Genomic DNA, 23091 nt, shown 5'->3' on the forward strand with positions numbered 1-23091 from the left:
CTGGCAGACATCATGTGATCCGATGGCCTCCTGCTCCTGCCTCATGCCTTCCCTTCCACACGGAACTCTAAACCGAGGCAAATCCTTTCTTAACTTGCTTCTTGTCCTGTGTTTTGTTGCAGCAAGGAGAAGGCTAACTCATACACTCCTCTTACAGTCCCCACCGCCTGGTGGGTTTTGTCTTCAGTTGGCCCCTGATTCCATCTTCACCACCTCTCCTAGTCTAACCTGCAGGGCAGGTTGGAGGAGCCTCCGTAGGCTCTCCTGCCTCAAGGTCTCAGCAGCTTAAGAGACTTTCCACAGGTGACTCCCATCCTCCCTCTGACCAGGTGCAGCCTTCCGTCCCAGGCTGCCCTGGTAGGAGAAGCCAGATATTTCACAAGAGCCAATAAACACTTCTTGCTTCTTCTGGGAAAAAAACGATGCTTAGATTTATTGAACTCAAGGGTGAGGGCTGCCTGCTGGGGTCATCTCCTCTGTAGGAGGCTGCTTGCAATTTTGAAGTGAATAACTGGATCCCAAGATCCTAGTTAGTACCAGAGAGAGAAAGGGGAAAGAAAAACGAATGGGAAGAGGGAAAAGAGAGCAGATTAGAGGGAAGACATTACCCAAAGATCCATCTTCCCGTGGTAATTCTAGGTGATATGTATGGCATCCCTGTCAGTCAGTGCTCCAAGGCTCAGACTGTTTCAGTCATCACATCCACCCGACGAAGTAGACTATCTTCATTTCACTAATAAACTGAGGATTAAGTATTACATGTTGAAGGTCACACACCTGGTACAGCCTCAGTTTTATCTGTAAGTCCAAGTTCAGGACCTGTGCATGAACTTGAAGTCTTCAAAGCATGTTTCCCACAATTATTTGATCTGTACAACTGAATGAAAGTTGATTATTTGCCTTGATTTCCTGTAGTGTAAAAATAAGTGTACAGAATGGAGAGGCTGAACCATGTCTGCCCAACAAATCAATAGTAAGCAACAGATAATAATTTCTTAATGTCCCCTAAAAATGTTTCTTGAACATTCACTATAAAGCAGGAATAAAAAAACATTAAGTTAGACCCCCTAAAATAATAAAAAGTCAGAGTGTGCTACAATTGCCTATGTCCCCTACTACCACCGAGTACCCTCTTACTGGTGGAAGGGTTAGCTTTCCGTCTATTAGATAGCTATTACCTCCAAATTGAAACATTTCCTCCTGGAGGGAGAAGGGAGGTTTTAAGACTTAGGAAGCTAATGAAACTTAACAAAGCTAATTTATAAGACTCTGGAATCTCAGAAAGTTACAAGACTCAAGAGGCCCCTCCCCAATGTTAATTAAGCAGTTAAGAGTTGCAGAGGGGAGGAGGAGAGTCTGGTAGAGCTCTGGGCAAGCTGTTCAGGAAACTCCAGAGATCCAGCTTTCCTGAGTCACTGCTAATGCTGGGTGGGCCTTTGGGTGAAGGAGCTGCCTTTGAACTCATGTTCCTGTAAGTAACACCTCACCCAAGAAACTCATTGGTTCACCCAGCTACACTTGGGTAGAATCTTTTTTGTCTGTTGTCAGTGTCCTAGGTGGAGTGAACAGACTTTTGTTCATGTGTCTCCAGGCACAGTCACACAGCATAATATCATCAGAAACCCTCACAGACATACCCAGAATAATATGCATTATGCATTTTTTGAGGTAACAATACAGTCAAATATAGCAGTGAAAGTATAAAATCAAAGTATGCACTTAAATAAATGTTAAATGTAGACATACATGTGGAGACCAATATGGTAAGGGGTTTACTATCCTCTGAGTCAGGATACAGACTGTTTCCCAGCACCACAAAGTCTCCCTAAAACCAGTGGTCACCATTATTCTGACCTCCTCCACTGTTGATTTGGTTTTGCCTGGTTTTAACCTCATTTAAATGGAATCAATTAGTTTGTTTTCTCAGTTGGCATTCATGCATGTGGTCTATGTTGTGTTTGCTCTTTCTACAGCTATGTAATACTCTGTTCCCTGAACAAACTGCAGGTTTGTTCTGGGGAATCAGCTCTGAGATGAAGATTAGCAAATAGGATGGCGACTGGGCAGTACCCCATGATGGGCCCCAGTAGAAGGAATAACTGGAAGCAGCGTCCAGAAGCGGGCAGAAGAGGTTGACACAGCCCGAGAACCCACCTCCACTGACTACAAGCAGTGTCCGTGAGCTAAAATATCTTCATGGTCCTGGGAGAGTATGAACTCCCTGGAAAGGGAACCCTTGAGCAAGGTGGCTCTCTATGCCTGAGCTCATTCCAGAGGGAGCCGACAGCCTGGAAGCTGTGTGCCACAGGAGCATTCTAGCCAGCTGGAGCAACACCTCCCACCTTGACAGAGATGGGGACAGCACACCGTCAGTATGCCGCGTTCAGTATGCTTGTCCATTCTCCTGATGTTGACTCCAGTGTGGGATACTGGGAACATTCTGGAGGTATCTTTTAGTGGATATAACCACTTGCTTCTGGCAGGCATAAGATATCAGTCTTAGGGTGTATATCAATTTATATTGTCATCAACAATATATGAGATTTGTGGTTGTATCAACACTTGTGGGTGAATGATTAGAGGCATTATTTTTCTATTTGCATTTACTTGACTGGCCAAACAATGATAACAGATACCTGTCTAAACTCTGGTGTCTAATGAGGTGGAGCCAAGCTTGAACTCAAGCTCATTACTTCTAATGATACTATGTTTCTCCCTGTACATCATTATATTACACTGTTTCCCGAGGCTCCAACAAATACCTAAGAAAATCTAACTTAAAGGAGAAAAAATTTATTTTGGCTCACCATTTTAGAGGCTCAATCTATGTTTGGCTGACCCCACTGCTTTTCAGCCTATGATGGGGCAGAAAACATGTCAAAGGGCATGTAGGAAGAAACTGCTCACCTCCTGGTGAACAGGAAGCATAAAGACAAAGGAACCAAAGGCAAAATACATCCTTTAAAGATACTCCTCTAGTGACCTACTTCTTCCAAGTAGGCCCTACTTTCAAATAGCCCATATTTGATCAATCTGTTAATGAACTTAGTACCCACATGATCTAATCACTGCTCAATAGCACCACCAGCCAAGGACCAGTCATTCAACACATGAACCTTGGAGTGGGAAACACTTCATACACAAATCACAACCATGCTGCCTCCCTGTGCTCAGGAAGTGTCTGTATCAAAGACTGAAGCAGTTCTGATGTAGTAACCACACAGCTGGATATCTGTATGGCACCCCTTAGCTCCCTGTGGGGGAGGTGCTGCAAAGTGCCAGTTCTCAGTCTTTCCTTACCCTCACACACTTTTTGTTGATCACCTGCCTGGTGTCTGCTTAGGGGGAAGCCAAGATCCAAGATTAAGCCAGGATTGTGACATGCGTCTAGGAACTGAAACATGAAGACATGTCGTGGGGGCTGCTGGGAATCATCTGAGGCTCTTTGATACTATCATTGAAACATTAAACTAAGAGCCCCAGAACTTCCCTTAGTCCAAACATCTTGATATGTGCAAAGATGAACTTCTTTCGAATTATGTCTCTGTTTTCAAACAAAAGCATCCTAAACTTCGTCTCTTTCCCATCCCTGACACATACACACAAACCTATGAACTTGAACAGGCTGGAAGTTTTGTTTCTAGCGTCTCCCTCTAGTGCAATCTGGTAGAAAATACAGAATCCCAGTCCTTAGACTGTTTACTTGTTATACAAAGCAGTAGCGGTGGTAGAAATGAGTGTTGACCCCAGCTTATAGGTGAGAAAATCACAGCGTGGATTCCTGCAGATGAAACACTCACAGAGCTCTTTCAAGCAGCAACCTAGTTTGTTAGAGGCTATAGCTGAAACCTAGGAAAAGAAGGCATTCTGTTTGTGGTCACATGCCAAAGAGCAGAGCTGGATCTGCTGGACTCTTTGAAGTTCATGCTCATTTCTGTAGATCTCAATGCAGACAGACAGTTATTCTCTTTTGAAAAAAAAAAAAAAGTAAATAGCATGTGCGCCCTTTAAACAGGCCCTTTGGAAAGAAAGCCAAAGCGCTCCATCACTCCAGATTCTAATGGTTCTTTAAACACTGTGGTCTGCTTAAGTGAATGCAAACCCAAATGTCCTCCGTATATCTCACAAAGGACCCAGGAGAAAATGAAAACAACATTCTGTCCAAGAATCATGAAGTTAGCACCTGCTGGACCTTTTGAATGTTATTCTCATTTTTTGTGAACCTAATTCAGGTAAACAGTTATTCTCTTTTGAAAAAAAAAAAAAAGTAAATAGCATGTGCGCCCTTTAAACAGGCCCTTTGGAAAGAAAGCCAAAGCGCTCCATCACTCCAGATTCTAATGGTTCTTTAAACACTGTGGTCTGCTTAAGTGAATGCAAACCCAAATGTCCTCCGTATATCTCACAAAGGACCCAGGAGAAAATGAAAACAACATTCTGTCCAAGAATCATGAAGTTAGCACCTTCACATCCATGGACAGTTTTCCATGAAGCTGGGAATTTGCTGAAAGGCAGACAGGCTCTGGAGAGGAACTGAGAGCTGGGCTGGACATGGATCCCTCTCTCTGCCTCTAGGGCAGGTCAGATGAGACCGGTCCCTTTGCTACAGCACATTTGAACAGTTCCACATTCCCCTGAGAGCACAGTAAGACCTTTCTCAATCTCTTGGGGCTCTGATTCTCCCGAGGACCTTGTCCCTTCTTACTAGCGCCCCAGAGACCAGCCAGCTTCCTTCTCTTCTCTCACACTGCCAGTGCCCTCTCTTTCCTCTGCAGGGCTCTGACCCCACATCGCCCACGCTGCTGCTGAGACAGGCATAGAACTCCAGCTCCATAGCAAGCTGCCACTTGCTGCCCTAAGGTTAAGTCTTTGGTCCTTCTGTTGTAAGAGTTTTCTATACAATTTTAATACAAAAGAGACAAAGGGGTGTGCTGTAGTTTGGATCTGAAGTGTCCCCGGAAGGCCTGTGTGTTAAAGGCTCAGCCCTGTGAGGTAATGGAATCATTACGAGGTGAAACCATGGCAGATCTGCTCATTGGGAGTACGCCATTGAAGGGGATAGTGGGTCCCTCCTACCACCTCTTTCTCCTTGGCTTCCCTGCCTCGAAATGAATGTTTGCTCTACCACACGCGTTGCCATCATGTGCTGTTTTACATGGGCCCAAAAGCAACAGGGCCAACTCACTATGTGACGAAATCTTCAAAACAGGATCAAAAGAAACCCTCCTTCTTTCCCAGTTATTATCCCAAATATTTCATTACAGTAACAGAAAGCTGACTACCTCAAGGTAACTGAAGTAGCTTGGCAGCTAAAGGCAGACAAGAAGTAGGGATGGCCCGTGCTAGACTTCTTATGAAAGCAAAGGTAAGCCATTGAGTGACTGATTTCTAAGCAGGAATATAGGAAAAAAACATTCTGGGGTTTCAGGAAAATCATTCTTGTGTCTAAAAGAAAAGGTGGGAAGGAGAAGAAAGGATTAGAGGGATCAAGAGGCCATGACAGCTATCTGCACTGCTTTGCCAGGTAAGGAGCCCACCCCCCCCCCATCACTAGAGTACCCAAGCAGAGATAGAAAAGAATCCCGTATGGATACAAATTAGCTCATTCCTGGGAGAAAATTCACCTGACCTAGGGAAGCTTCCATTCCCCCTCAGGACGACAAGTCCAAGGCTGTAAAACTGAGAAGCACAAGGGACTTGAGGCCTGACATTGCATTCCCTGCAGCCAAGCATGAGTAGCCTTCTGTCTGCCTGGCATGTTTGAGGTCCCCTGCCAGTGCCCCTCAAGGGAACACAGGGCAGTTCCATTTTGTTGTGCAACAGCTCATAAATCCAGGAATTACAAACAAAGAGGATTCTGTTACAGGTAAATACCATTTGAAATCCAATCTCTGTAAGGACTTTATGTTTGTCATGAATTTTATAAATTGTTGCAGTAATTAACAGGGCATAAAACAGGCTTCCTACCCCATCGGGAGAGGCCTTCCTGAATGCTCCATTGTCAGCTGTGCCCTGGGGATCTCAAAGTGGTGGTGCCCGGGGTGACGCTGGGTGTGGGAGAGGGCTGGGGCAGAGTAACACTGGGGAAAAAACACCTCCATTCATAGGCAGTAGTTTAATGGGCTTATTTTAGGTGGCTCAGAAAATGACACAAAGATTTACCTCCTTGGCCCTTCTCTCCATAAATTAGAATGGAGCCCATGGTCTGCAGGACAATTACGACCGTCCACTGTATTTAAAACCAGAAGCTGGGTACTGAGAACAGTTGTCTCCCTTGCTGTAATTGCATGGGTTTGGGGGATTTTCCCACTTTTCCCCCTTTGTTTTCTTTCTCTCTGAGAAACGTGTATGGGAAATAAAGACCCCAATTCATGAACAGAAGTTTGATTTCTTTCTGCAACATAATACCTTCTTGAAGTCTCACTTGCCCCAAGGAATTGACCTCTAGCACACTCATTCCTACCACCCCAGGGAGACTGTCTCCTTTCACACAGTTGGCAGGCCGCCCTGAGACAGTCAGTAAGTACAGTGGCCTTGGTGAACCCTCTTTGTGTGCTTTTTAATTAAGAAATACTTCAGGCAAACAAAAATGTTTAACTGGTATAAGTAATATTGTGAACCAACTACCTACATTATAGATCAAATTGAATCTCCTGGCCCTTCTCCCATTTTCCAGAAAGTGACATGGTCAGACGATTTTAGAGAGTAACCTCTGACCTCTGTGTGGCTTGGCAGAATCAAGACTCAGTGGAGTCTACACTTGTGATCTTCTTGCCTCAGTCTCACAAGTGCTGAGATTACAGCTATGTGTCACCATGCCTGACCAAAGCCATTCTTAATAAAAATCCCAGCTTCAGGTATTTTGAGCTAATACTGTCACCTCTGCTTGGAAAAACATGCAATATAGTCACTGAACCGTGGCTTAAAGAACTGGATGCAGTAATAATGAAAATAAGTATCTATTAAGCAGTTACTCTTGGGTATCAGGCACTTTGTTAGGTACTTATACACACTATCTCACTCTCCTTGGCTTTCACTGTCACCCTATGAAAATGCAGTTAACATCCCATTTTACAGTTGAGGAAACCAAGGCTCACAGAAGGTAATTGTTCCTAGTCACAACACTAATAAATGATGAAGTTAAGATTCCCACTCCATGGTCTGTGATTTGATCCTGTGATTTGGGTTCAAGTTCAAATAGCAGAATATTTAAATAAATTTTGGTACTCAGTATACTATTAGTAATTTCTGAAAATATTTAGAGTTCTCATAGCAAATTAAAGCTAAAAAGAAGTCTGAAATGCTGTGTTCACAGTAATACCTAGGTTATAAGTAGATAAGCACACATATACCCATAGGAAAAGAATAAGAACTAAAATCATACCAATGTTAGCAGTAAAGTAATTAGACTAGGATGTTTCTATTTTTTTCAAATACTTCTAATCTTCCTGGTAAATTATTTAACAGTAGAAAAAGTATGATTATTAAGAATAATTCTAGACTAAGAACCCATGGCTGGGGAGCTCATAGTCCTCCTGGGTTGAGCCTAATACTATTATAGACATAGTATGAAACTGCACTCTAAATTTGTATCTCTGTATATATGTAGATTACTAAAGATCTCAGACCTCATCCAAGTAGATTCTTTGTGCAGTAGACTGCAGCAGGAGGCCTCCAAGATGGCTCGGACCCAGAGCCCTGGGATCCAGTGAGAATTCACTTCACTTCTTGGTCCGCAAATAGCCCGCCAAAAGGAGCCCACGCCTCCGTACCCTGCTCGCTAGCCCAGTGACTGCTGACAGAATGCGTGACATGGACCAATCAGAAAACGATATGCTGACTAAAGGGACTTGCGGGTGGAGAAAAGGGAGATATAAGGCGTGCCCCCCTCCTGCAGTAAAGGAGCCTGCAGCACCTCACCTAGTGCTTGCTTCTACCCTCCCGGGGTGTGTCGTGACTCCGCACCTCTTGCCCCGCCCCCAATTGGCAGGGGACCTGATCTAGGTTAGGGTCTTCACAGCTGGCCTGAGGAGAACCCACAACAGTAGACAGTGATTAACACAGAAACTCACAACTGGTCAAAGTGCAGAGAATGCGTGTCTATGGAGTACTCGGCCATAAGTGAAATGTACATATTACAACACCTCCCCAAGGCTCAGGGGGCAGAAAGACCAGATTGTAAGAGCCAGAAGTTGGGGGAGGTGGACATAAATGGACCACTGCACTCATGAACTCAGAGCACCTGTGGTTGCCTGCACAAGACCTGCACGTATTCAAGCCAGTCGACATTCCAGCAAGGAGAGGGAAGGGGTTTATGAGCCCCTACCCATAGCTAAGGAACTATTATTGATGGTTGTTGGGGGAGGTAGAGTGAGTTTTCTTTAAGGGTATGCCCTCTGATAGATCAAGCATACACCCATGGATGGCCCCACACCCATGGAGAAACACAAACTGGATTCAGTAGGTTATTGTCGCACTAAATTTTCCCCTTCTCCCTGAGAGACCTGTGCTCACTCAGGGTCTCACGGTTCTAATGCAGATGGACAAAATTGACATAATACCTTCTAGTTGGGTTTTGTGTAGTTTATGACATCTGGAAAAGGGTGACTTACAAAGGCATTCTTCCCCATGAATTCCCATAGGTTTTTCTTCCCCATATTTGAAATGCACATGCCATCAGCGTGTCCTGCTGATGGCCTCCGCCAGCTTTTCGAGTGTGGTTCACCCACGATTCACTGTCTTCAGAAAGACGACAACTCCACGTTTTCAGCATCTGTCCTTAGATGCTCCCCTCCATGCAATTGAAGCTGACTGATTGGGTGGAAGGAGTGGCTATCTCAGAGGACACAACTACCCAACATTCCACCTCTTCCTCTGGCTCTTACATATTTTCTGTCCACTTCTTCCACAAGGTTTCCTGAGCCTTGGAGGGCATGACAGATGCAGGATGACTGTCCTTGTATCATGGTGAGATATTGACCTCTTTGGCCTCCCTATCATTCATCTTTGAGTCATGTCCACTGATCCATCTCAGTGGTGTCTCCCCTACTATTAAAAAAAAATGGAAGGAACTAGGCACATCTAAACAAACACAGATGTAAATATAAATGCCTAGAAGATATTCCAGTAGGTGTACCATCAAATGGTATACTTGCAGCAGCTTCCCCGGTGGGGCCTATAGCCTTCCCTGACACAGGGGGTTGGCCTGGTCTACAGCACCATATGTGCATTTCACCCCTAGGAGTGGGCCTTATCCAATTAGAAATTTGTCAGTTGTACGTATGTTAGTCGAGCAATGATTGCACCAGTAGGCATTGCTTGGCATGTCCATAGTGTACAGCACATGGGGTCCATTGTTAAGCAGAATCATAGGGGATCCTTTTCCCCCAGCCATCTGCATAGCGCCTTCTAGCACTATGAAAGCCATCCATCCTGTGGCATGGAGTTTTCAGCTTAGTCTTGGCTCTGTCTCTCCTTCTCCTGCACTCACATCATGCAGTGTCTTCAGCAACATGGCCTTACCAACTTTAATGTCAATAGTGTTGATTAATCTGAGAACCACTAGAATCTCTCTGGCCAACAGCTCATAAGGGGGCAACCCACCCCTGGCACTGTAATTTTTTCTTAACAGTTGTACAGTTTTTGGAGCCTTTGTTTTTATTTTCATACAGGATTAGTTGTTGTAGGCTTTTCCCAATCATCCTGGTGGGTATCACTTGTGTCTTACCCAACCATAAAACTCCCAAGACTCTTACAGCTATACCTGGCCTTTGTTTCTTCAGGTGTACTTGATATCGTTCAAATGGGTTTCACACCTGTAACACACTCAAAGGTTAACATCATATATTAAATCAATCATAGACAAGGTCTAACACAGCAGGGAAAGGTTTTGTCCATTTGTATTAACTGCTTTCTCTATAGATCTCTGTTAGGTACTGCAGCATGGGTAAGAGGCATTAACTTAGTTAATGCTTTACTATCTTTAGTTATTCCTTTGGAGTCATTCTCCATTCTGGGGATTTTACATGGAGTCTCTTTGTATCTTTTTATTCTTGATACATTTACAGGTCCTAGCTCAGTTGCCTGAGCTAAGAAGGAAGAGGGTCTCTCTTGTCCCTGCTGCACCTGTTGTTTCCCTGAGTCAGGCAGTCTGTGTCCCACCAGTGGTCTCTGTCAGCTTTTTGAGCATGGTCCACCTGCGGTTCATACTCTTTCTCTGGCTGTAGCCATATCTGCCACCTTCTGGCTGGGTCTGCCTCTTGGCTGTAGCCATATCTGCCACCTCTCCATTGACCATACTTGGCTTCTGGGGAAGGCCCTGGTGGGAAAAACTACTTCCACCTCTAGCATAGCCTTTCTCAGGAAAGGATCTTTGGGGATCCTTAACCACCCTGGGACAGTTTTTATCCTGTGAATGCCTTTGTGGACTGTTCTTCAGGCTTTAAAGACTTCCAGAAACTCCTTAGTACCAAATTTGGTTTTCTATCATTTTTTTCCTTAGGAACTTGAGCTCAACATAAATCTTTCCACATTTGCCTTCAAAAAGCCCAAATGGACCATTTCTTCTGTCTCGTCTTTTTTATATTTCTTGTAGGTTCTGTTATTCTATAGACACATTTTACATACTGGTTTGAGTCATTTAGATCTGCCAAAGCCTCCCTCACTTTACAAATATCCTGTCCCATTAAGGGACTTAGGAAAACCATTAAAGCTCCATACTATTTTTGAGATCCTGGTTGAATTAAGCGTTCCTTTATATGTCTGGTGAACACAGCCCAATCTGGCCCAGCGAACTGGGCATCCTATACTGCCTTCCTTATACCTATTTCTCTCAGTAACACCTGTCCCTCTTATATGGTCCTCAAGTACCTGTTAATCATGGGAGTCTCCATTGGTGATGACCAGATATCTTTAATGCCTTGCATAAGCCATTCTGCTCCCCACTGTTTTGGCCTAGGTTAAACAACCTATGTCTCAAGGATGGATGGATGGGTATAAAACTCAGTTGTGATACTTCTGAAGGACTTAAACTGATATTATTTGCTCCCATGTCCCAGACCCTTACAATCCATGTGGTGAGGGGCTCTTTAATTGCTTGTTTGAAATTTCTTTCCTAATCCCAACAGCTCCAGTCTGGAGTATATTCTCCTAGCTACAGTACTGTTAACTTTTTTTCCTCTTTGCATCAAAGGGTGAATCTGAGGGGCAGCTTTAGCTACTTTTATTTTTAGGTCTTTTCTTTTCTCATTACTATCTGTCTTTTGCCCTGGGTCCTTTGACTCCTGGTCCCCTAACCTTAAGCAAGTTAAAACCTACCATTTTTTCCTCTCCCTCCCATGGTTTCTCTGCAAGTTCTGAGGCTAAGACTGAATTTGCCGGTAACTCGTTAGTCTTTTCAGCCTCCACCTGGGCCATTGCCTTTGCAGTGGACAAATCTCTAATTATACACAAAAGTGGCCAGGCCATCTCTCTGGATTGCCTTCTTGGATCCAAGGCTTGTAAAATTTTTTCTAGGCTCTCCACAATCCTTAAAGAGTTTCCAGACACACATGGCGTCAGCCCCCATTTTTCAAGCAACTGAGCTATTTTCCCACATTCACAAGATGGCAGCAACCCAGGGGTTTCCCCTTTTGAGTCCATCTGTGTCCGCAAGGCCCCATTATTTTAGTTACATATTTCATGATCCATTGTATAACCCAAGTGACCACTGCTAACCCCATTGCTTTTCCTGAGCTCCTGCAGTTTGTTGTTTCCAATGTCATCCTGCTGGCTGCACCAATTTGTTGCACTAAATTTTCCTCTCCCCTCTGAGAGACCCATGCTCACTCAGGGTCTCATGGTTCTAATACAGATTGGCAAAACTGACATAATACCATCTATTTGGGTTTTGCATAGTTTATGACATCCAGGAAAGGGTGACTTACAAAGGGAGGCATGAAGTCTCATAGGCTTTTTCTTCCCCATATTGGAAAGGCCCAAACCATCAGTGTGTCCTGCCCACAGTCTCTGCCAGCTTTTTGAGTGTGGTTTGCCCATGGTTCACAGCTCCATCTTCAAAATGGCAACAATTCTGTGTTTTCAGCATCTGTCTTTAGACCTGCCCCCCTCCCCTCATGCAATTGAAGCTGACTGATTGGGTGGAAGGAGCAGCTGTCTCAGAGGACACAACTACCCAACATTATTTTCTTTAAAAAAGAAAAAAAGAAAAAAAAAAGGACATGAAATTGGGAGTGGTTGGGGACAAAGGGTGAGTTTGGGGGTAGTTAGAAGGAGGAGTAGAGATGAATATGATCAAAATACATTTCATGCATGTATGACTTCTCAAAGAATTAATAAAAATATTATATAAAAAAGAAACTCCTGACAAGTATCCACCCTCCTTATATTAATTATCTGGGCCATCTTCTGACTACAAACAATCATCCAGCAGCAACACAGAGGATTGATTTTCCAGCCTTTTGTGGATAAAGCTCAGAGAAAGGCACCAAATGGAAAAAGAACAACAGTGCATTTAAGGTTCATCCACTTTCAACATTTCCTTTGCTTCCATTTTCTCAGCTTCCACCAGAATCATGGCTTTCATCAGAATCACCCAGCTTCCACCAGAATCTCACAGCTTCCACCAGAATCATCTGACTTTCGCCAGAATCTCCCAGCGTCCACCAGAATCTTCCAGCTTCCACCAGAATCACCTGGCTTTCACCAGAATCTCCCAGCTTTCACCAGAATCTCACAGCTTCCACCAGAATCTCACTTCAAGACAACAGAAAGAGAATTCGAATTGCATGGAATCTCCAATTTGAATGGACCCCGAGACGTTACCTAGTCCACCCCATTTAACCACAGAAACTTCAGCTACACCCCCTTTGCGCCCTCCTAATGCTGTGGCCCTCCCTGTGGGCTGGGCAGCAGTTCTCTGGGGTCTCTCGCACTTCATGTCTTGTAAACAGAGATAGTAAGAATCTTTTCAAAGATTAGAGCACGTAGCCTTGGACAATAGAGATAGTGCCTCCCCTAGGAGCAGAGGGCTGGTTTGTTTGCAGCCATATTTAATAAAGATAATGGCTTTCCCCAGGGCAAAGGTCATGTGGGTTTGCTTGCAAACCATTATAAAACCATTATAAAATATGTGGGATCCCAAAGCTCTGGTTCCTCAACCAGCTATGGAGCAAACCCACACTACATACAGTACCCACCTGGGCCACTTTATCACCCCATGGGAGGACTGGAGAAAATCAACATGAAATGAAGCTTTTGCTGTTTGCTGTGCTGGAATGAATAGTGAAGTCCTAGAGTCTGACCCAGAATCACTGAGCTTTCGCCAGAATCTTCCAGCTTCCACCAGAATCTCCCAGCTAACATCCTGTGGTTTACATGTGCTTGTGCACTGTTTCTAGGTGCCATGCAAAGTTCCTTCTTTCAAGCATATATATATATATATATATATATATATGTGCTTCCGTAAGGACTCTGTTATGGTTTGCATCTTAAATATCCCCCCCAAAGCTCATATGTTGAAGGTTCCATCCCCAATGGAACAGTAGTATTCAGAGGTGGGGCCTTTGGGAGATGACCTCATTAATGGGTTAACTCATAACTTAATGGTTACTGGGAGATGATGGAAGTCTTAGGAGGTAAGGCCTCATTGGAGGAAGTAAGTCATTGGAGGTTGCTCTTAAAGGGCGTGCTAACGCTCTTGTTCCTTTCTCTCTTTCTTTGATTCCTGGCCACCCTAAAGAGAGCAGCTTTGTGTCCACCATCACATTCTAGTTCACCTCAGGCCCAGAAAGAACAAAGTTGCATGACTATGGACTGAAATCTCTGAAGCTTCTAAAGCCAAAATAAACGTTTTCTTTTCTGCTACTTCGGGTATTTTGTCACAGTGACAAGAAGCTATGGAACACAGTCCTCTTTCACATGGAGGAAGATTAATATTATCATTCACACAAAATGCAGGAGCTAGAACCCTGAGTGGTAGATCAGGTCACATGGTCACCATACCTTTAATTCTGTTCAGATGAAATAACAGTCAACACTCACCTTATCTGCTCTCATTTAAAGAAAGAAAGAAATTTTAAGGAAAAAAAAATTCCACAAGTCAACTAGGAAGAGCACAGAAAACACATAGGATGGCTGTCTCAGACAAGACATAGGATGGCTATTTCAGGAGCTAGCACTCTTGCTGGTGCTGTGTCTCAGCAAACCTCATCCAAGTTTCAGACCAAGAAGAGGGTCCCCTATTGTAACTTTCCAGGGTTCAGGCCAAACAACTTTAATAGCAGACTTGCATTTCAGTTACAAATCAAGAATTTGAAGCTTCATTGAGGTCCCCTCAAACTCCATGAGTTGGTAGGCCCAGGAGCCCTGAACCTGTGTACTCTGTAAAAAGAAAGACATTTTTATGACCCTGGGGGATAATAAATGTTAAAACACCAAAGGTGGCAATATAACAAATATGCAAACTATCCTGAAGGGTCTTAAATCTTGCAGCTAGGCAGCTTGTATTGAGATTGTCTTTGAGTCTTGACAAGTATAATGAATTGTCCAGTCTGCTCCGCAGCCGTGTCAGGGAGGAAGTGAGTCAAGTATGAAGTGTTCCTCTTCGTAATTCCTTTGTTTCCTTGTGAACCCTGAGCTACCTCCTTCATACACTCCAAATAAGCAACCTTTTCCTTTGTGAACTATAGCACTATTTGCGAACAGTGATCTTTAAGAGTCAGCCCAACTGCCTTGATCTGCAGGCCACAGCCAGCCTGGCAGAATATTTATTCCTTCTGATCATTCTGGTCAGACTGAAAATTGCTATTCCGTGAACTTGTCATTTTGAGTTCCCTTGACCAAAGGGGCTGCAGGTTTTTCTTAATCAAAAGGAATAATTAACAGCAACAGTAACAGTATGAGAGCAGCCACTGGTATGACTACCATTTCTTGTCCCTGTGTTCCACTCTGCGTTCAGCTGATGGAGGTATTATGTATTGTAGGAAGCTGGCACCTAGCTCGATATCAAGCTCCACTGGGACACAAACAGTGGGAAATTGGAAACAATGTTTGTAAAAGTTTAAAGGTAACACAGACACAGACAAAATGAAGCCCAGAAACACTTTGAACAGGTAGGACTCCTGGGGGATGAACCTGAGGAGAAAGCAGGATCACTCCCTTGGAAGCCGTGAGTAAGTCCCTTCCACTTCCTGCTTCACAATTTTTCCACACTTTACTCAGAAGCCAATAATACAGGCAAAGTCCTCATAGTACGTTCAGGGTTCTGGTCTCTAGTGGCTCTCACATTCTAGGGTTTCTGGCAAATTTCTTGGGATTTCTCAGTACCTATGTAAGTATCTACCTGAGTCCCCCACCTTAGGTCTTCCCAGTATTCTAATATTTGGTACCAACTCAGGAGTCTTCAACCTGTCTTCCACTGCCCAGCCTTTCAGGGTGGAAACAGCACAGTTCATACCTGCCATTTGAAGGGAAAGCTAAAAATGGGATCTTAGCCAGAGAGGACACAGGTGGAGATAGGAGGCCACCAGACTGGACAGGGTGACACCCAGAAAACAAGGTTGGACTCCTGCATATGGAAAAGCTCAGTTCTCATGCCCCTCCGGCTCCCTTGGCTGCTGCTGGAGAAAGCCGACATGCATTTATGAGATGGGTAACCTGCCACGCGTCTGAGCCCAGCCTCTGGACACCCTCTGTACTGATCCTAATGTCCACACTGTGAGCTCCCTGTACGGACAGCAAGAGAATCCCCAAAGTGTGTACTGCCAGGTCTTGCCAGAGAAACAGGATTGCTTTATATAGTGCTTCCCTGGTGTTACCTTACGCTAGAGGTCTTGACAGTGCTACAGGTCTTGACAAATACAAATCAAGATTTTCCCAGAGTTTACCCAGAAACAGGCTCCTCAACAGAAAGCCAAGTGCTGTCCCTCAAAAGTTTCTCACAGTTTTGTACCATTTGCAAAACTCTGGTTATTAATATTTTTGTTTAGGAAAGAGTGAAGGTATCCTGATTCTAGAGTTCACGCTATTACCCCACTGTGCTCTATTGCTATTTCTATCAGTCAGAGTCCAGGAAGGAGACAGAAACTTGATTTGAATAGGGAATTATAAGCATTAATAATTATTAATTAATACAGTGAAATCAAGAAAAACAGCTGCATTTCATGTTCTGTGCCCCATCTACTCTATAATGCCAGGAGGGTTGTGCTAGTCAGATTCTCATCATTATAAAAAAACACTCGAAATAATTAACTTATAAAGAGAAAAGGATTTTTCACTCATAGTTTTGGAGATTTCAGCCCATCACTGAATGGCCTATTGTGGCCTATTGCAGCATTTCTTTTTCTTTGTTTAGCGCGGGGGGTGGTGTATTAATTTTATTTTTTTGTGTATGAGTGTTTTGTCTGCATGTACATAAGCTCATCTGTGCTGTACAATGCCCACAAAGGCCAGAAAAGGGCATCAGGTCTCCTGGAACTGGAATTACAGGCAGTTGTTAGCTGCCATGTGGATGAAAACTGAACCCAGGTCCTCTGGAAAAGCAGCCAGTGCTCTTAACCACTGAGCCATCTCTCCAGCTCCTTGTTTTGTTTTGTTGAGACTGGGTCTCCCTGTAGCTATAGCTGGCCTGAAACTCACAATGTAGACCAGGCTGGCCTCAATCTCACAGTCTGCCTCTGCCTCCTGAGCACTGGGATTGAAGGTGTGGGCCTCCACACCCAGCCTTATTGTGTCTTTTCTAACCCACCATTACAGTTATACCTAAATAAAGAAACAGCCTGACTCAGCATTAGTTTAATGTCAAGAGTAAACCTGAACTGCCAAGCATTCGTTCTTTCAGCTGTCTCACAGAACTGTGCTCTCCAGCCAGGTTTTACTCATTCTTTTACTGAAACAGTATCTCCAGAATGAATTGGGGAAGTAAAAGCTAGAATACTTATCAGAGACTCTTGCCCTTTAATTCTTAGGCCTAGAATGTCACACACACTGTTTCAGACAGACTTCTCGATTCTTCTCATTGTTTTTAATGAGCATATTGCTTCCGTATTTTGATATGTTATTCATGAACACCCACATTTGTTCCCTGTCTTGGGTGAAGGGCAAGATGGGGTCCTGATGAATTAAGGTCAGGTTCCCAGATCACAAGCAGCTGGCTCAGTGATCTTGTTTACATTTTAACTTGGTTGGAAAGTTAGATTAAAAAGTCGTTAATCCAGATTATGTCCATAGTGTAAAAGTCATTCCTACAGCCTATTGCTTTGGACATCTGCATGGACATACCAGACCATGATGGTGGGAATGTGACAAACCAAAGCTGTTTTCATCATAAGCCAGGGAGCAAAGAAGAGGAAGTGGCTGTTGCACCCCCTTTGATGGCATCCCCCAATGACCTAAGGACCTCTCAGTAGGTCCTACCTCTTAGAGGTTCCACCGCCTCCCAACAGCACCACCCAACGGATGAAGCCTTAACACATAAGCATTTGAAGAATCAACATGCAAACTACAGAAAGAAGTAAGCAAAAGGAAGACACGTAAGCTGTGACACTGAGAACGTTCCCTGTGCTAGGCACTGTGCTAAGAGGCTAGAATTCATTTGTGAACCATTAGGGTCCAGCTCCTGCCTTCATAGAGTTCAGCATGTAGAGAAAATAACTTCGTATCTTAGGAAGAACTAAGAAATGCCAACTCAGACAAACTAAGCAGAGCCTATAATAATCAATCCTCAGAATTCCTGCAAGAAAGAGAAAGGCATATTGACTTTTCAACCCAACCCAAACCAAACGAATTTTACCCATGTTCAAACACATAACACAAACCCATAGGTATTCTGAATTAATGATGTGGAGCCAAGAAAGACCTTCCAAAAGACTAACTGGATGCAAGACACAGGACAAAGCATTCTGTATGCTTCCTTACTTGATCCTCCAGCAGCCTCATGGGACCTTGTTTGCATGTCTTAGAGCTTTTCATCTACAAACCAATATTCTGAGTGGCTATTATCATCCATACTTTATAAGTGAAGAAAAGAGGCAAAGAGAAGTTAAGCCAGTTGCCAATGTCACCTGGGGAGGAAATAGCAGTACTTGTCAACATTCTTTTAGATTTTTGTCACAGTCTGCATATGAAGTACACTTGTAGTGGTTGGAATGGGAATGTCCCCCAAAGGCTCCAAGTATTTGGACATTTTGTCCCCAGTTGGTGGCACTATTTTGGGAGGTCTTAGAAGGTGTGGCCATGCTGGGCCTTTTATAAGTTCCCTTGGTCACAGTATTTTATTCTAATACAGAAGTTGGTACTAACTTCTGTCCCAATCAGTTCCTATTGCTGTGATAAAAACACTGACCAAAACAAAGTTGGGGAGGAAAGGGTTTATTTGGCTTACAGCACATTCCATCATTAACAGAAGCCAAGGCACAGACCACAACCTGGAGCACAGACCACGGAGGAATGCTGCTTACTGACTTGTTCCTTTGGCCTGTGAGCCTGCTTCCTTATACAACACAAGATCACACGCCCAGGGATGGCGCCATCCACAGTGGGCTGGGCCCTCCCACATCACTCAACAATCAAGAAAATATTCCACAGACATGGCCACAGGCCAGTCCAATAAAGGAAATTCTCAGTTGAGAGCCCCTCTACCCAAGTGTGTCAAGTTGACAACTAAAGCTATCTAGCACAATACTCCCAAAAGTTTTATGTATGGAAGGCCTGGTCCCCAACTGATGGTGCTGTTGATAATGATTGGATCATATAGGCCCTAACTTGAGTATATGAATTCATTGATTAGTTCCTAGTTGAATGGTCTATTGGGGGTGGGGATTAGTTACAGGAGGTGGGGACTAGTTACAGGAGGTAGGTGATTGGGGGCATGCTTTTGAAGAATACAACTAGTCCCTAGCTCTTTGGTCTCCATGCCACTTGTCTGTTATGGCACGAACCACCTTACTCTGCCACATGCTCCACGGCCATGATGTTCTGCTTCAACACACATGGGCCCAGAAACAACAGAGCCTAGTGATCATGGACCTCTGAAACCATGAGCCAAAATAAATCTTTCCTCCTTTTAAGTTTTTTTCTCAGGAATTTTTTCACAGCAACAGAACCAGCCCTACACCTAAAGACGTAGTGAGAATGTCCCCAGAGCAGCACGCTCCTCTGTCAACCCTTCTGCCCATTTTTCCTCCTGATTGAATGAACTACACGTGGAAAGGCCCAGGCATAAGCAAGAACAGATCATTTAAGGGGAACAGAACACTAGCAGAAGATTCCAAATGATAAGTGCCTAAAATTTTTAAAAAATTATATGCCACAAAATCAAACCCCAGTGAGCTAAGGCTTTGAATCCCAGTTCAATCCCTTGCCATGCCCAAAGTGTGCTGTTCTATGCGCTGTGCTGAGTGAGCTCATCCTGCCTAAAGCAGTCACGGCATGAAGACATCTAAGAACTCAAAGTAAGGAAACTGGCAATTCTGCTTCCACTGTACTTCAAACTCCCCTCCTATCCCACAGACACCCAGCTTCCAACCTGATGTCCAAGCCCTGCTCGGGTCTTCTCTTCCAGACAACAACCTGTGGTGGCAGCCTAACTTGGTACCTCCCTTCTTGTCATCAGATCCTTTTGTTCTGTGACCTCATTCTGATCATTGATCTATATCATGACCTAAAATCATTCCTCGGAAGTGGCAAATATCATAGTGAAATAGACAGAGCTTGCTTTAGGTCAGGAGAAATGGATTCAAGTTTTAGACCAGCGGGGTTTTTTTGTTTGTTTTTCGTTTGGTTGGTTTTTGTTTTTTGTTTTTTGTTTCTTTTAGCTCTTAGCCTTAGCTGTACCATCTGAAAATGAGATAATTACCTTACCACAGCTTTTCAAGTGTCTGAAGAAGTCACTTTCTTCTCTTACGTGGTTTTAACATACGCTTGTCCTTCCCCAGCAGCATTTCTTGACCACCAATATATACACGAATCACCTGCTTTTGATGCTGATTCTGCAGGTCTAGGGCCAAGCCTGAGATTCTGCTATTCTGAAGCCTCCTGCTGGTCCATTCTGGGACCACATTTGGAGGAGCACGGTTTCCCAAATACCTAGCTCTCTGCAACCTGGGTTTTGTATATAGTTTGAATACTTTCTACTCCTGTTTGCTGTCAATCTTCAACTTGTCTGTCAAGGACCTGTGCAGGTATTCCCCCCTCCAAGAAGCCTTCCCTGATTGCACAGCTCAGTTAGGCTCAAGCCTCAACTCTCACAACCCTTTGTGTGGAAGCATAAGTAAACCAGTGAATATGATACAGTGTGATGTCTACTCTGGCCACCTCTTGGGATAGGTCCCCTGCTGTTTATCACATAGTGTGAGGCAGGGGGTAGACCTTTAAAATAATCATATAAGTAAGTCTCTTTTCAACCAGCTTCCTTGTCTGTTAATGTGATTGGAGAGGATTCCCTGTGTCTCTGGTGAAGCAGAAGAAGTGGAAAGATACAGAACTGAATTCAAGTCCTTACCCGCTTCCCAAGAGCCTTATGTATGAAATCTTGACGCTTTGAACCTAGTGTATTTTTTTCTGTGAAATGAAGATAGGAGTGTTCACATCTCACACATCCTCTAAGTATGAAATGAACTCATACATCTAGCCCAGTTCCTGAAACACACTAGGCAAAGAATAAAGGACCATTACAGTGCACTTCCTGGCTTGTGGGACGCTGGGCACTACAGAGCTGTGAAGGAAGCCAAAGGCTAGTGGGAACAGGCCATTGATCTGACAAAGTGGAGTGATTACTGACTTCCCTGCCTTCCTGGGGATGCCTACAGCCCAGGGTCTCTTCCTCCTCTGATCACCGGCAGCAGTGCAAGTGACTGTAGCCCCAAGCAGGGGGAACCACAGGTGGCCTTCTGGTTCCCACCTGTCTGTTAGATTTGTGGGTCCGGCTATAACTTTTTCCCAACCTCTCCCCACCTGCCTATGGAAGACCTTTTTTCCTTCCTCTCTCCCGTCCTCTGTACCTCAGTGCTTTCATCCGTCAAAGCTGGTCTTGGCTCAGATCACAGGGTGTGCTAGAAAGGACCAGAGTGTCAGAGACGCAGGCATCCAGCTCTTTCTGCTGCTTATGATCTGTGTGTCTTCATCTTTTCCAAGCCTTCATGCTAGTTACCTATTGCTGAGTAATAAATTATTCCAAATTTAGCTTTAAAGCAAGCACTCACTGTCTCACATAGTTTCTGTGATCCAGAGCTGGGCAGAGCTATGCTGGGTGGGACTAGCTCAGGGTCACTTACGAGGCTACAGTTTTTTGAAGGGTTGACTGCCTCTGAAAGAGCTGCTTTCACAATGGCTTTTGGCAAGAGTCACCCATTCCTGGCAACACAAGCCTCCCAGTGGCAGCTGGCTTTCCCAAGAGGAAGTGACCCTCTGCAAAGCCAGGGGGAGGTCAACATGAAGCATAGCCTTGTATAACCTCCTATTAGAAATGGCGTACTATCACTATCACTTCTGTCATGCCCTACTGTTCACACAGACCAACTCTGGGATACATGGGAGGGACTGTACAATGGAGTGAATGTCAGGAGGGTGGACTGTCAAGTCCTTTTTGGAGGGGGCCTACCTGCTGTGGGATGAATTATGCCCCAATTTCCAAATTCATACATAGGTTGAAGAGCTAACTTCCAGTATCTCCAAACACAACCGTACTCTAAGATAAGCCTTTAAGGAGGTGGCTATAGTAAATTGAGATCATTATGGTACAATTCAGGATGATTACCATCCTTCTAATAACACAGTGTATTATTTAACTTTTCTGTTGCTGTGATAAAACACCATGACGAAGGCAACTTACAGAAAGATGCATCTATTGGGCTCATGGTTCCAAAAAGATGAGTCCATTGTGGTAGGGAGGCATGGCAACAGAGACAGCTGGAGTAGAAAGCTGAGAGCTCACATCTTCAAGCACACACAGGAAGGAGAGAAACTGACTGGAAGTGGGGCGAGGCTATGGACTCTCAAAGCCCACCCAGGTGACATGCTTCCTCCAGCAGGCCACACCTCCTAAAGATTCCATGACCTTCCCCAAACAGTATCAAGTGTTGAAGTTCTTGAGCTTATAGGGCACACTTCTCAGTGAAACCACCACACACAGATAAATATACGGAGAAAAGACAGCCACCTCTGACTGTGCCCAAGAGGGAGCCTTCAGAAGAAACAAACCCTGCCAGTATCTTGATCTTAGACTTCCAGCCTCCAGGATTGTAATTTCTGTTAAGACCCCAGTTTTTGATGCTTTGTTGTGGTCACCAGAGCAAACTAATTCATAACCACACCTCAGTCCCTTTGCAGCGTGGAAACCACTGTATTAACTCCAGGCAGATCACAGGGTGAGAAGGTCTGGTTTTCATAACAGAGTAAGACAGGAAAGGCTCACATCAGGAGAGCTCCTTCCATGTGGCCAGCACTTTGCAAACCCTATTGAAGCCACTCTTCCCATCATGCCTGTGGCCTGGATACCTTCATCTCCATTTTATAGATGAAACTCAGGCATGATTAGTAACTTTCATAACCTCAAGTAGGGGGCAAGCAGGACTTTGATTCCAGGTTTACCTACTTTAGAGCCTGACCTCCTGCCCTACTGCCAATGACACGTGCAAGGCAGCGGGAGCAGTTTGGACTGATTTGTGTTTTGGAAGAATCAGTCTGGCAAGCACAGAAGTAAATGGAAAGGGAGAAAATTGGTCAGTGGCTCCCAGAGTGTGGTCCCAGGCCAGTACCCTGAGCTTCACCTGGGAGCTTCTCACAAACACAGTCTGAAGCCCCCACCCAGAATCACTACCCTGGAAACGTTGGGGGCAACTGGAGCAATCTGTTTTAACAAGCTAGGGAGGTGATGTTAGTGATGCTGGTGTTCCCTAATGTTAAAGACACATTGGACTGAAGGTCACATGACCAGCTGAACTCTTATTTAAATACTCTGGAGAAAGTAAGCTAGCTAATTCCAGATTACTAGCCCTTATGTCCTATTTAAAAAACACTTATGTTCAACCAGAGAGATGGCATAGCATTTAGGATTACTGACTTCTATTCCAGATGACCCAGGTTCCGTTCCCAACA

The 23091-nt window shown here is 44.3% G+C and overlaps 1 long non-coding RNA gene across 1 annotated transcript in view; it reads right to left on the reverse strand.

Moving 5' to 3' along the window:
- LOC115070348 overlaps positions 1–21187 on the reverse strand; it is a 29789-nt gene extending 8602 nt beyond the window's left edge. Inside the window, exon 1 of the long non-coding RNA XR_003849513.1 lies at positions 20997–21187. This is a non-coding gene — a long non-coding RNA (uncharacterized LOC115070348). The remainder of the gene's footprint in view (positions 1–20996) is intronic.
- Between the last annotated feature and the right edge of the window lie 1904 nt (positions 21188–23091).

Source organism: Nannospalax galili, unplaced genomic scaffold (assembly GCF_000622305.1).
Source record: "Nannospalax galili isolate Female #2095 unplaced genomic scaffold, S.galili_v1.0 scaffold356, whole genome shotgun sequence".
NCBI classification, from domain to species: Eukaryota; Metazoa; Chordata; class Mammalia; order Rodentia; family Spalacidae; genus Nannospalax; species Nannospalax galili.